The sequence below is a fragment of the Callorhinchus milii genome, unplaced genomic scaffold, assembly GCF_018977255.1.
Source record: "Callorhinchus milii isolate IMCB2004 unplaced genomic scaffold, IMCB_Cmil_1.0 Scaffold3, whole genome shotgun sequence".
Taxonomy (NCBI): Eukaryota; Metazoa; Chordata; class Chondrichthyes; order Chimaeriformes; family Callorhinchidae; genus Callorhinchus; species Callorhinchus milii.
The window spans coordinates 99,036,399-99,048,422 of NW_024704744.1; the positions used below are offsets into that span (position 1 = coordinate 99,036,399).

General features: G+C 43.1%; 1 long non-coding RNA gene across 1 annotated transcript in view; it reads left to right on the forward strand.

The window, feature by feature from the left end:
- Positions 1–11,612, forward strand: part of LOC103186170 — a 28,591-nt gene extending 16,979 nt beyond the window's left edge. Inside the window, exons 2-3 of the long non-coding RNA XR_488716.2 lie at positions 1,179–1,312; positions 11,507–11,612. This is a non-coding gene — a long non-coding RNA (uncharacterized LOC103186170). The remainder of the gene's footprint in view (positions 1–1,178; positions 1,313–11,506) is intronic.
- Positions 11,613–12,024: the final 412 nt, after the last annotated feature.

A 12,024-nucleotide genomic window follows, 5' to 3' on the forward strand; every position in this document is an offset into this window, starting at 1 on the left:
TCTCTGGTTTTCATTTGCCGACTCTTTTCTTTTTATCTGTTTCATTATTTAATGAGCATCGAAATGACAAGAAATGTCAGGATAATTTAACATTAAAAGTGTCAGGTCTTCTATGCCCAAATATCTGGTAAATTTTTACAGTGCTAAAGAGAAAAAACAATCACCTCCGCCCTCCCTGAAGGAACAGCTAGAACTGGGACATTGACTCACCAACATGTCGGGAGGACGTCGCAAGGCACTGGATAGTCAATGTTTCGGACCCAAGCTGGCGGTCGGCATTGGGGAGGGTGGAGTGCAAGAGGGGAAGGAGGGTGACCGAACCCACGGACAAAGAGAGTCTTGAGATTGGTCTTGAAGGAGGCAAAGGAGGGGGTGAGGTGGAGGGACTGCGGGATGGAGTTCCAGAAGGTGGGGGCAGAGTGGCTGAAGACCCGCCGGCCAATGGTGAGGCGGCGAGGCGGGGGACGTGAAGCAGGCCGGAACCCACTGAGTGGAGGAAGCGAGCAGGTTGGTAGGGGATTAGGAGGTCGCAGAGGTTGGAGGGAGCAAGGCCATGCCAGGGCTTTGAAAGTGAGGATCTGAATCTCGAACTGTATCCTCGGTGCAATGGAAAACCAGTGGAGTTGGGCGAGGATGTGGGTGATAGGGTCACGGAGCCTTGAGCTGGAGAGGACACGGGCCGCAGAGTTCTGGACGATCTGCAGCCTATGGAGGGAAGAGTTGGGGAGGCCGACAAGCAGGGAGTTTGCATGATCAAGCCTGGATGTAATGAAGTCGTGTATGAGCGTCTCAGCGGCCTGCGGTGTTAGACAATGGCAGAGCCAGGCAATGTTGCAGAGGTGGGGAAGGCAGAGCGGGTTATGGCACGGATGTGGAGTAGAAAGGACAGTTGAGGGTCAAACAAGAGAGTAAGTTTCTGGATTGGCTTATTAAGGTAGAGTGTGCATCCTTGGACAGTTATGCTGTCAGTGCCTGATGAGTGGAGATGCTGTTGGGAGCCAATTGGGGAGGCCTTGCTCTTGTTGATGTTCAGCTGTAGAAAGTTAGCTCTCATCCAGGACTTGATGTCTGATAGACATTCTGTCAGTACAGCAGTGGTCCTGAAGTCAAGGGTGGAGGCAGAGAGATAGAGTTGTGTGTCATCCGCATACATGTTGAAGTTGACCCCATTTCTGCAGATGATGTCACCAAGAAAGAGCATATCAATATTGAAGAGGAGTGGACCAAGGACAGAGCCCTGAGGAATACCACACGAGACAGTCCGGGGGCTAAAGAAGCCGCTTATGAAAATGGAGTGGAGACGGTGTGAGAGGTACGATCTAAACCAGTCAAGGGCAGAACCATCAAGGTTGAGGTGAGAGGAGAGACGGTGGATGAGGATCGAGTGGTCAACGGTGTCAAAGGCAGCAGAGAGGTCAAGGAGGACGAGGAGGCAGAGGGAGCCCTAGACACAGATGGACAAAATATAATTTGTCACTTTGACCAAAGATGTTTCTGTGATGTGGGCGGCACAGAAACCCAATTGGAGCGGTTCGTGAAGGGAGTGGCAGGAGAGGAAGGAACAAAACTGGGAAGCAACGTTTCATTCCAAGACTTTAGAAAGGAAAGGGACGTTGGAGATGGGGTGGGATGGATCACGAATGATTCCAAGGAGCGTTTTTTCAGGATAGGAGGTGATGACAGCCGTTTTTAAAGGGGTGGGTACAGTACCAGTGGACAGGGAGAGGTTTATGATGTCTGTGAGTAGAGGGTCAAGGAGGTGGAGCTGGGAGGTAAGGGGAGGGGTAAGGATGGAGTCGAGGGAGCAGGTGGTCAGTTTCATGTGGGTTATTGGTGGTGAGAGAGGAGTGGGAGCCAGGTTTGAAGGTGTGGAGGGAGGGATGGGTAGGGGCCGGGATGTGAGAGAGAGATGGGGAGGGTGTAGTATTTGGAAGGGCAGAGGCAGCTGAGTGGATCCCCTCGACTTTGGTTTTGAGGAATTCCAGCATCTCCTCGCAATTGGCGTTGGAGGAGAGGATGGGGAAGGTGTGAGAGAGTGGGCGGAGGAGCTGGTTGGTAATGAAGTAGAGGAGCCTGGAGTTGTCCTTGGCTTCCAAGAATGTCTTGGAGTAAAACGACGATTTAGCAGAGGCGAGTGCAGAGCAGAAAGTTTTGATAAGGTCCAGCCAGATCTGCAGGTGGACTGTTAAGTTAGATTTGAGCCAGATATGTTCGGCAGCACGCACCTGTGCCTTGAGGGAGCAGGGTGTCTTCCATGAGTAGGAGGAAGTTTGGAAAGTGAGGGGAGCAAGGGCATCGAGAGTGTTGGAGAGGGAGTTGTGGAGGAGAGTGACTGAAGAGGTTAGGTTATTGCGGAAGGAAACCCAGAAGGGGAAGAATTCAGATGACTCCAAGGCAATGGGGGAGGGTAGGAGATTTTATTCCAGGGGCGGTAGGAGATGGAAGTGTGTTGGGTGGCGGTAGGGAAAGGGATTGAGGACTTAAGAGAGATGAAGTAATGGTCCGAGATGGTTTTGTCAGTGATGGTGAGGTCCGAGATAATCAAATGGGTGGCCATCAACGTGGGTGTCGGAGTGGGTGTGGAGGGAATGTTGTGAGAAGAGAGAAGATAGGAGAAGTCAATGGAGAGAGAGCAGAAGGGGTTGAAGTGCAGGTTGAAGTTGCCTTCAATGCGTGACAGTCCATTTACTCCACCACCTAAGTAAAAAGCATCATCCAATCGGTAATTATTCCACTTCAGGAATTCAAATGAATAAAATTTTTCCCTTTTTCCCACAGCGAAGCAAATGCATGATTAATTTCCATTAAAAGTAATTAATCTAATGCTAATTATCTTTTTCCCAAAGAAACCGGATCACTGGCTAACATCTGGTTAACAGCGAGATTAGAGGCAGTAGTTTTCGATTTAGCTATTCAAAAACTCAATGGAACACTCAGTGCAGACCTGCTGGGACCTTGGCAAATGTCAATTGTTAAATAATGCAGATTTTAATGTTAAATTTATATCCTGCAGGGTTTTTTTCAATCACTTTTGTATTCCTATGAAATTTCACAGAATTGTCTTTTTTACCTTGCAATTCAGGACCCCTTAGCAGCTGAGCTAAATTAACAATGACGTGATCTAGTGGAAGGAATTATAATATAATAATAATAATCCTTGCATTTGATATAGCACTTTTCATGTCTTCGAAACGTCTCAAAGCGCTTCACAGAATATGCTATAAAGTGAATTGACTGTATATTTGTGTGCGAAACGCAGCAGTCAATTGCACACAGCAATGTCCCACAAACAGTCGTGGATTAAAAATGACCAATTTATTATTGTTTGGTTTTGGAGGGATTATTATTAGGCTCTGTGTGGAGTAAGGAAACTTGCCCAAGGTTTCGCCCCCTGCCTGGAATTGAACCCAGGTGTCTCGCTTGCAAGGCGAGTGCTCTAACCACTGAGCTACAGGACTCAATGTGGTGAATAAGTTTTTTATGTACTATGGAAAGATTAAAGTGTAATTAATAAGTTACCATGTTAAATAATAAGCCTGGTCAACAAATTTCTCTAGCTTCTAAGGACAGTGATGAAGAAGAATCCTTGCATTTGATATAGAGCCTTATCACGTCTTCGGGACGTCTCAAAGCGCTTCACAGAATATGCTGTAAAGTGAATTGACTGTATATTTTGTGGTTGAATAACTATGGGAGGGTAATTGTAATGGATCAGCCTGACTGCGCCCCCAGTTTTTGTGGCTTAAAAAGTCAACGGAAACCTTAACTCTAAAACATTTTTTTTCTTATCGCTGCATTAACTGAAGTGCTGCTCTTTGGATGAGACGCTAAACCAATGTCCCTTCTGCCTGATCAGGTGGACATTAAATATCCCATGGCATTATTCTAAAAGAGAAGGGGTTTTCCCCTGGTGTCCTGGCCAACAAACCTCTGGATAAAATTGCCCATTGGACATTGAAGTGTACAAATTTGGATATGTGTTTGCCTACAAAATTCCTATTCACTACACTTTACAATAAAAATATTGTGAAGCATTTTGAGACATTTCAATGACAAGATAAGGCACTATATCAAAATGCAAGGAATATTATTATTCCATAGTACATGACAATCTAATGTTTGAACTCGTTCATTCTTATTTTTCTGCTATGGAATATCTCCATTGTTACAGCCCTTAACTGGTATGGCCACAACCTCTTTTAATCAATTTATCTATTATTTGTGCATATTAAAAGCTAATAAGTGTTTTTGATCTTGAAATGCTCATGCAGTCAATTCTTCCCAGTCTGTGCAGATGTGTATATTACTAGTGTTTCCTGCTGAATAAACAGAAACTTTATCAGAATTAGCTTAGCAAAAGCTGGGATCAGCACTGGGATCAGCTTAATTAGCTCTTGTAGCTTTCAACACATTCAGTAGTAATATTGCTACACGCTGGTACCTTTTGCTTCTATTTCTGTAAATGTCAATAAATATATATTTTAATTCCCTGTGTGATGATTCACACGTCAAGTCACCGTAATCTGGAAAGGTTAACTGCTTCAACAAAAGATGAATTACTGTAGGAGAGCAGATTATTAATGGTTACCACTACGTTGCAATGTAGTTCGCAAAAATAAGAAAGAAGATAATTATATATTGAAATTAAGACCAAATACATTTATCAACTCTCCTGTAAGACGGGGTGGTAAAAGGTTATTAATTATGCTGAAGGATAACATTTGAGCTTGTGTATCATTCTCTTCCCTGCATATACAAGTAAAGTAGAATCCAGGAATGAAGTTCCTCCTTCCTTTGCACTAGTCCCTCATCTTTCCTTTTTAAATCAATTCTTTGTGTTCAACAAGTGCAGGAATCTTCGTGTTGCTGAGTGGAAAATGTTCTGCTTGTTCCACTTCATGGAAGTGTTGAGCATTGAGAGTCAGATGTATATCTTATAGGTATTTACAAGGAAACTTGATGCATACGTGAGGGGAAGGCAATGTAATAATAATCCTTGCATTTTATATAGCGCTTTTTACATCTCAAAGCGCTTCACAGCATATGCTGTAAAGTGAATTGACTGTATATTTGTGGAAGAAACGCGGCAGCCAATTGCGCACAGCAGCGTCCCACAAAGGGTTGTGGATTGAAGTGGCCAATTTATTATTTATTATTCTTTTTTTTTCTTGAGGGATTGTTATCAGGCGTGTGGCGTAAGGAAACTTGTCCACGGTTCGCCTGCTGGGAATCAAACCCAGTCTCTCACTTGTGAGGCGAGTGCTCTATATAGAGGCTCCGGTCTGCTCCACATTCCCCGCCCCAACCTCCCTACCATCGGTGGCCGGGCCTTCAGCCTCTCAGCCCCGAGGCTCTGGAACTCTATCCCCCAGTGCTTCCTCCCTTTCCGCCTTCAAGGCCGGTCTCAAGACCTTTCTCTTTGACCGTGCCTTCAGTTCCCCTCTCGACTCTCTACTCCCTCCCTCCCTTCCCTCCCCTCACCCTGACCATTTCCCCCCTGCTCAGGTCCTGCCCCAACTGTACAGCGCCTTGGGACGTCCTCCCGACGTGAAAGGCGCTCTATAAATGGAATCTTGTTGTTGTTGTTGTGGCATAGATGAGGAGAATAGGATGTGTGGAATCTTCTGTACTGAATAAAGACCAGCATAGACTAGTTGCACCATGTTTCCATGCCATATGCAACTATGAAACTCTATGAAAACTTTCTGAATCTCTGCAGTATGGGTTGGGTGCAAATGAGCACTCCCTCCACTCTGCCACGTTGAAGACTAAGAATCTCTTTTATCAGTAAAACAAAACCATGGGACATAAATGTTTCCCCAGTGAGGCATTAGAGTGGTAACTGGAAACAGGCCATAAGGTCCAACTAGAGGTTATAATGATAAAGTTTAGCCCAGACTATGAGCTCAAGTCCAAATGTGAGGCTTGAGCCCACAACCTTCTGACTTAAAGGTAGGAATGCTATCAGTATGGCCAGGCTGACCCTAAGTTTACATTATCTTCTATCTTTCTATTATATATCTTCGTATATACATATACTAACAGAATGTCTATGTCTGTCTGCACTTCTCAATAACCAATTGGCGTAGAGACATGATTTATACCTCATTGGAAAGGTCTTGCATCTAGGCATATTTGTTTTTAGGTATCTACTATCGTTCATGAGTTATTTTCTGTTTTGTGTTTTTTGCTGCAATTACACCTGGTGGCCGCGCTGGCTGACTGTGATGTTATAATATAATAATAATAATAATAATCCTTGCATTTGATGTAGCACTTTTCATGTCTTCTGGACGTCCCAAAGCGCTTCACAGAATATACTGTAAAGTGAATTGACTGTATATTTGTGGGCGAAGGCAGCAGCCAATTGCGCACAGCAATGTCCCACAAACAGTCGTGGGTTGAAAATGACCAATTTATTATTGTACGTTGTGGCATCGTGGGTCACAGAGCGCGCGAGTAGCCAAGCAGCAGAAACAAAATAAAGACCACAGACAAAGCTAAGCCATGGCAACAACAACAAAATTACTTTTTTAAAGCGCCGAGTCCTCCCATTGAATTCACCCAAAAGGAGTCCTCCAACAGGAGTCCTCCCAGATGAGGATAGATAAAGACAAAATATCTGTCTGTGTGTCAATCTACATTCCATATTGGATCCTTTGGTTGCAAGCGAAGCTGCAATGGGTACAGTTAGTATATAATAATGAACAACTGGAAGGTATATCTACAATACTAGCCCTCTGCAGGTGTACACAGACCACTGAAGCAGCAACCCGGCATGGTTTATGAAGTCATCACAAAGGACAAATTGAATTTCAGCCTCATATCTCACTATAATTGTCTTACTTCGTAAAAAGCGTAAATATGAATAACGTTCAGTGCTTGGGACTTAATAAAAAATTTTCTCTTGCCTGGTACACTGCATTTGAATCCCGGTGTCCAGGCCAACAATCCCACAACTAAAGTGGTAATTCACTTCACGGCTGTTTACGGAAAGACACCACGTTCGCCACAGTCACTACACTTCACACTAAAATCCTGTGGAACGTTTGAGATATCTCGACAATGTTACATAAAAAAAACCTTGCTTTGACGATAGATGAGATTGCTAATAATAATCCTTGCATTTGATATCGCGTTTTTTATGTCTTCTAGATGTCTCAAAGCGCTTCACAGAATACACCGTAAAGTGAATTGACTGTATATTTTGTGGGCGAAATGCGGCAGCCAATTGCGCGCAGCAGTGTCCCACAACAGTTATGGATTGAAGTGACCAATTTATTATTTTTTTTCTTGAAGGATTATTATTGGGCGTGTGGAGTAAGGAAACCTGCCCAAGGTTTTTCCCTGCTGGGAATCAAACCCAGGTCTCTTGCTTGCCAGGCTAGTGCTCCAATCACTGAGCTGCAGGACTCCAGTGTGAATTACAGACACCCACCAGATTGGGTGCTGACAAAAATCCATGCTAGCCCATCCAGGTCCATGGACAAAACTCTTCAGGCCTCCACAATCGAGGGCCCGTTCCATCCGTGTCCTGGGCTGCCCTCTGGCTGCACTCTACAGGTTTAACACTCATGATATCTTTGCATTGAAAACTCAAATCTTATCAATACTGTATTTTGGTTTGTCCGTTTAAAGCCAGAGAAAAATAAAAGTTGAAACAAGGCTTTTTTAAAAAAAAATCAATTGGCTCTTCTGCACTCAAGTGAGAATAATTTTGTAATCGCTTTGCCTGTGTATCGAGAGTGGATATGTGCTTCGCAATAAACAAAAACCTAATCAAAGTTTTCATTTGCACCCCATTTCTTTTACTCAGAGAAAACATTTCAGATCTTCTTCCTTCCCCACCGTTCCTTTGTATATGCTATGTATCCAATATCAATAAATGCTTTTCCAAAAAGTGTTTCAAACATAGTTAAGGAGCTGTTTGAAGTTAGTGGGAGAAAGCTAGTTTTTTTCTGCAGCCAGCAAATATCATTTTGTTTGTATCCACCAAATTAATGATCTTTAAATGTTGCCCATTCTTTTATTACCTGCGATTTTCTTTGTTTGCCACACATCAAATATCATTTGTGCATTTTCAACACACCTTTGGTTTACTTTCCTTCTGTTGGTGTTACTGAAAGTGAACATCGCTTCCAGCAGTAGAGCAATGTGTTAAGAAAATCCTAATTTATATCTCCAGCTCCTCTTTGCTAAAGAATATAACAACTCAAATCCATGTTCTTACTGTTCTGCGCATGCTGAAATTGAATGTTAACGTTTTCAAAGAAAGAAGAATTTGTTTTTATAGTACCGTATTACGTCTAAACATCTAAAAGTGCTTCACAATTACTGTCGAGTATAAAGGCTGTTTTTGCAGAAATTGTGGTAGCCGTTTGCGCTACCAAGACCCTATGACTAGCCACCAAATGAATGTCTAATAAGTCAACAGAACTATTGGCAAGGACACCTGCCTTCTCTTTTTCAATGGTATTGTGGCATCGCTGACATCCACCTGAGATGGGAGGATGGAACCTTGGTTCAATGTCTGATCTGAAAGTCAGAGCACTTCTTCTAGTACAGCACTAGAGTCTCAGCTTAGACTGTGAGTTTAATTAGCGATGGGGAGGCTTCAATCCAGAACCACCTGAACCAGATGTGATAGTGCTACCCATGAGCCAAACTAACAAATTGTTTGTGCGAGTTGATATTGCAGCAAAGTCCCAAATGTAAGTTTTATCAAAATTAGCTACTGACTTTGAATTGGGCAATGAATTACATTGCTTGAGCAACTCTGTAAAATCAACTCACTTATATTGCCCAATTCAAATTCGTTGAAACTCCCTCCCTCTTCCTTTTCACCTGTCTCTATCTCTCTCTATCTCTCTCCAGCTCTATCTCTACCTCTCTATTAGTCTTTAATCCGCATCTTAAAACCTACCTACCTCGTGACTGCACCACCTTTCCTGTCTCCCCCTTTCCAACAATAATCTCTCTTCTATTTTCAAACAGTGCTGTGGGATCTTTACCATCCACCTGAACAGGCAGAAGAAGCATTAGTTTCATTCAAAGGATAGCATCTCCAATGATGTAATACACCTCAACTCCAGCACTGCATTGAAGTGTCAACTTAAATTTGAACTCAAAGCCTCAGCATAGGGCTTGAACCCACAACTTTCGGAAGCGACAGTGGAAGCAATTGAGCCAGGCTGATAATTGATTTGTCCGAAACTACCATTAGTAATGGTAATTTTCAAGTTATTTGTTTTCAGCAAGGCACACATGGGTGCATGAGGACAGCAGCAAATACAGAATGAACACTCTGTTCCATTAGGTTAATTTCCCTTAGATGCACAAATGACTTTAGCTTGTTTATTATTAGATAAGATACAGTAGCTGTGAGTGCATAATGGAGAATTTCATATTTATCAGCTTCAACATCAATAATCCAGTCTTTTGAATTCAAACTTAAACCTGTCGATGATGTAAGTCCTTTGGAGATATCTTCCAGCAATGTTTTGGGCGCCTATCTAGGATGTTTCATTCAGTTTTAATTGCATGACTAAACACGTTATTAGGTTAAAGCTTTGAAAAATTCATTACAAATGACAAATTTCCAGAGTCACAAAGTAGTCGAGCTGAATCATTGTTGTGTTATTTACATTGACTGGTGTAATCTTTGTTCTGTGTCTGTGTAATGAAATGCATGATCCAGAAGCTTCATTGAGCTCATTGATCCGGGGTCATCCGACCATATGTGATTACACCGTCGAGGACTCTTTGGAGGAAAATTCTGCAATAGATGTTCCCTGACCCCAAATGGTTTAGCAAAATTTCAGGCTATCTATACGAGGTACCAGGTCACCAACTAGGAGAAAATGCCTTGTAATATAATTTATATCTTCATCAGGGAATCTCACGTATGTCAAATCGACTGGTGAGATATCAGCTTTATTTATGGAATTCACTCCCCCAGAAGGCTGTCGATGCTCAGTCAGTCCTTGAACATCTTCAAGGCTGAGACTGATAGATTTTTAAAAAACAGAGGGATTAGGGGATATGGGGATATGGGGACAGGGCGGTAATTAGATAAGATCACCCACGATCTTATCGAATGGCGGGGCAGAGGCTTGAGGGCGAATGGCCTACTCCTGCTCCTAATTCTTATGTTCTTATGTTCTTAACCCCCACATACATACAGCCCCTCCACGCACATACAGCCCCCCCGCCCCCCAGACACTCACAGCCCCCAACCCCACACAAACCCAACCACCCCCCCACACACACAGGCACACAGGCGCCCTCCCCCAACACACACATACACACAGCTCCCCTCACACCCCACACACACCTCCCCCCGCACACACACCACCCTCCCCCACACACACAGCCCCCTCCACCAATACATACACAGCTCCCCTCCCACACGCAGCACCTCCCCCAGGATCTTCTGTTGGGATTGTTTTGCCTCATCTTTTCACTCTACAATTAAGTTTGAAATTATCTTAACTCTTCACTTGCTGCTGTCTTTCATTGCACGCATTTTTGTATAAAGTGGCTGACACAACTGTCCAGCGCCTTAGGAAGTTTTCCCGATATGAAAGGCACTCTATAAATGAAATCTTGTTGTTGTTATAGATTTCATTCAGAATAAAATTTATTTCATTCCTTCTATTTGCTTTCTAACCTATCTTAACAACTCCAACAGTATTGCTTCTACAATTGGCATTGGACTTGCAGCCTGTTTCCCTCCACTATATGAATGTGAATTTGTTGTAAGAATGTTCTGCCCTCTGCTGACATTGTCACATCACTTTGGAAATGTGCTGTAATGGGAAGCATTTGACAGGACTGAAAGAGCAAAGGTATCTAAGATCAACCTCTTACCCCAGCTGTTGCTGTGCCTGAAATACATGAAACAAACCTGTAGATTGTATGTGCAGGTCACACATGTAACATATGAAAGCACAATCCAGTCACTGGGGCCAAGCAAGGTTTCTTCCCACTCAGCTCCCCTTAACGCTGTAGGCCAAAGCCCTAACAGATAGGGTGGTTTTAGCTGGACAAGCAGTGGGAAGCTTGCCAGGCAGTGCTTTCAATGGCAAGCTATGTAGTTTCAGCTGGTTAGACTCCAGCAGTTATCCCAACTCCAGGATCCCCAAGCCTTGGCTCTTGCCAACCTGCCCCTAATACTTCCTGGAATTAGCTCAGCACAATGGGAGAAAGTGTACATTCTATTCTGATAAATATCTCTGGAATTTCCGTGTGGGAAAGAGCTCGGTTTAGTTTGGATACTCTTAAGCAGGTGATGGGTTTCCACATGCAAAGACACCCAGCTGACCTCCCAAAATGGAACGAGTGCCATTTAGAAATAAAGTTTGTAAAGTACTATTTCTTCTTTTATTAGTGAATAATGCTAGAAATCGGAATTGCAAGTGTGTGTACAGATGGTTGAGAAAACCAGCTGGTAGGTGAGATTGTTTTTGAGTGGCATGTACTTTAAAATGGCCTTTGCTTTTTCTAGGAGGCAACAGCATATGGGTGCAAAGGGCAAAAGCAGAGAAGAGTTAAAGATGGAAAAGATTTCACAGTTTCAGAAGGAGTTTGCTGAGCAGAGGAAACTGAATGAGGAGACATTGAAGGCAGCCATTTGTGGTACAAGTATGTGCTTGGATTGTATTGTCTATCTGACATGGGAGTGAATGATGCTGACAGTAAAGTAGCACATTTTTACATCTTTTCACACATTGTGTTGAATTTTTTTTAAAAAGGAATTTGTTGATGACTGAGTTGTTTTGCATCAGAGTCTCTCGTCTCCCCCTGTACAGTAGTCTCTTAAATGTGTGTTCGTTGCTATTGAATTATCATTAACAGCAGAATGCTAGGGTTTTGCATTGCCAATGCTGGAATTTGATGGTGTTTTTATTGATGTAAAAGGACCAGCCATAGAGCTCTGGGTGGACTTAAGTACACAGTTAATTAATTTGTTTAAAACTTTTTTCTCAGGTCAGCACACTAAACTGATGCGCATTCCAGGCACCT